This window comes from Alligator sinensis, unplaced genomic scaffold, assembly GCF_000455745.1.
Source record: "Alligator sinensis unplaced genomic scaffold, ASM45574v1 scaffold236_1, whole genome shotgun sequence".
NCBI classification, from domain to species: Eukaryota; Metazoa; Chordata; order Crocodylia; family Alligatoridae; genus Alligator; species Alligator sinensis.
The window spans coordinates 640,078-643,556 of NW_005842122.1; positions in this window are offsets into that span (position 1 = coordinate 640,078).

The window sequence follows — 3,479 nt, forward strand, 5'->3', positions numbered from 1 at the left end:
CCCTCGGTCACCATCTTGGGACCAGAAGTCCCTCCCTCTAACCCCCACCCTTTACCACCAGAAGCCCCTCCTTTTGCCCTTGCACATACTCCTTTCAGCAAGGGGTTTTGCCAACTCAGGACCAGAAAAACACCAAATTATATTCTAAAAGTGAAACATCTATGGCATTCATTAATTTGATTTAAAAAAATACTTTTGTCCTGATTTACATGTGTTTGTGTAGTGGACATAGAAAAGATCGCACAATAGCTTAAAATGAAGTATTACTCAGTATACTGTGGCGGTGTGGGGGCATGAGGGGGTGAGTATAGTTTTGTGGGGGGCTGGAGGTGTGTGGGTATGTGGAGAAGGATGTGGGGGTATGTGTGTGTGTGGGTGGATATGTGTGTGGGGTGTGGTTGGGGGAGGGAGCATGTGGGTGTGTGTGGATATGTGGGGTGTGGGTGGGTATGGGTTTTGTGGGGAGGAGGTTGCATGAGGTGTGTGAGGGGGTGTGGGTGTGGGGGTCTGTGTGTATGGCAGTGCGAGGGGGGTGCATATGTATGGTGGGGGCTGCTTGTGGGACTCACCCGACAAACACACGGACTCTCTCCCTCCCTCATTGCACAAACACACACACATACACACACATACACACAGTGTGCTTTGCTCACTACACACACACACTCTCTCTCTTTTTCCCTCCTTCCCTCATTGCTCTCTCAGTCTCTGTCTCCCCCTCCCTCATTGCACAGACACACACATACAACCCCCACTCCCTCTCCTGGCCCAAAGGTATCAGCACACCCCTTCAGTCCAGGGATGCAGCCAGGGTCATGTGGTGCCATAGCAGCTGAATGCAAGGAAAGCTCCGGCAGGCAGAGACTTCCTGGGGGTGGGAGGTGGGGCTGGGCTGGCCTTTCTTCTGACTCCTGCCAGCTTATCCTGGGTCCTACTGCCCCTGTCTCTTGTCAGCTTTGAAAGGGAGCCTGGAGCAGATAAATATCAATCTTCTAAACTTTGTAGGTGCCCCACGGCCCAGACTGAATGATCTGGTAGGCCAGATCTGGTCTACGGGCTATATTTTGCTCACCTCTGGCATAAGCACACATTAAATGGATTGTGTTTAGAATAAAGGGAATGATCAGACAAGCATAAAGTTAGATCAAAAAGTAACTAAAGAGTTGTTGTCCCTACTCCCCCCACCCCTCCCCTCAAGTCACGTGTTTAATTTGTGGAGCCATTACATGAGACAACAGCAAAGGTTAATTTAGCATAAGTATACGGTGTCTTTCATACTTACATGGACTGAGTAATCTGAGTACAGTGAGGTGAGTTATGACCAGTATAAAATGTGTCCCTTTTCCAAAGGAGAGCTGCTCAATTCAGGAGCATTCAGTTTCTTCCAGGCACTGCATGCCTATTAGGTCTGTAACTTCCTGACTGTTCTCTAAACCGGTGTATGACAGTGTAGAATGTTTACTACAAACAATACAGCCACAGTGCAGTGATTTAAAATGTCCTCGGAAAAGACTTGTTCCAGGGGAAAAAAAACAGTAGATGCAAAAAACATCCTCAGGATTCTGAAGAACTGAGCTCATAATGGGCATACTTGGAATCATTGAGCAAATACTAAGTCACTTCCATGCTCGTGGTACATTGTCTTGGGACATATGGTAATATTACCAAAGGTGTTCTTGAGCATATCACACTGCCAGAACTGGATTGCCTCTTAAACATAAAATAGTACAGGCACATGTGTCCAGTATTGTGGGCAGGCTAATTAGAATGAACTGGCAGTGTCATACAGAAATACTATTTAGCCCACCTGTGTGCTTCATAGAGAAGGCTTTGCTGCTTCTGGTTTTTGAGGCAGCCCCACTGAGGTGGTGTAGCAGGTTCATGGGCACAGTTGCCAGACACAGTAAATTTACTTTTTAGATAAAGTAGACTTAGTTGATGGGATACTCGTAGACAATTAGAATTAATCCAGTTATGTATGCTTTTCCCCTTCTCTTTATAAAACCAGAGGATATCAGACACAGTTTAGGTAGAATATTAAACTTGCCTTACAATTTTATTTCCATTTATATAATTGTATGGGTTGGGTTCTCAGAGATGAAATGAGCACCTAAAGGGCCATGGATGGGATTTTGTTCTGGTTTTTTTTTTCCCTTAAGCGTGATATTTGACAACATGAAAACCAAAATGCTATGACATACTACTGAATAGTCTAAAGCTATTAATTCTACCAGATTCTGAGTAAGCAGATCTTCTTTCTCTGTCATTGTGCTTCTGCTGCAAACTCTAGTTTGGCACTATCAAACAAAAGCAAAAAGCCTCCTGTCAAGATATTCACACAGGCACTACAAAGAAATTGCTGTTCTTTTTCTTTCCTTACATTCAACTCTAAACCTTATTGCCTTTTTATTTCAGACTTGTTTTAATACTCAGGGAATGTACATTGTTTATTATTGCATTGAAGTGCCTTGTTTATTGTTGTACAGTTGATTGCCTGGCAGAATATTTCACTTGTTCCAGGCCTCAGGAATAGTGGTACAAAGATAGGAGATTTGTGAAAATAATAATAATGAAAACCCTGTTTTGGAATCACGTACTTTAGTTCTTGCTTTAATTGCCTGACCCTGAAATTTACTATTTGTAAGCCTAGGTGAAAATATAAATACTGCTAGTTATTTTTATATAACTGTTAGGTCTAAGACCGCAATAGAAGTATTGAAATTACTTACATCCAGCTACTGCTACTTGAAAATATGAGGCACCTTTACATGTGTGCATTTACTGCACAGTAACCAAAATTACTGTGCACTACAGGCATACATCTACATGTGCACACTTGTACTGCACAGTAAATATGGCAACTTATGTTGACTTGAGTGTAAATGTGATAAATTTGATACCTGTATCATGCAGCTTTAAATTTATGGTCTATTCGTTACTGTGCAGTAATGCACATGTAGACACCTTACTGGGTAGAAACACTGTGTGTATGACTGACTTAGGGCTAACTTTAGTCTCAAGTCAGTCCATACTCAGGGTTAATGCACTTTGACACCTGCACGTGTAGAATCCAGCCTATTCCCGCTTACTGCACAGTAAATTTAAGACTGCATAAAAGCACGTGTAGACATGCTAACTGAGCCAGATTGTCAGCTGTGTATGTGCATGTATCTCCACTAATATCAAAGGAGTTCTAACAGTTTAGACCAACTGAGAATCTATGTATATTGGTCAAGTACAGACATTCAAAAAGTCCAAGGCAGAATCAATCCAAGTTACATGGTTTTCTGTAAGTGACATAGTTTAGATCGGTAGTGAACAGAACATACGGTCACACTTTTGTGGAGGGTGAAAATCTTAAACCAGGTTCCACTATTTTGAAACCAACCTATGCATGCCAAACTCCTGTTCTGTTATGGGTATAGACCAGTTTCTGATCACTTATATTGGTAAAAGTGTAATGTCTGTAGCTGGCCATA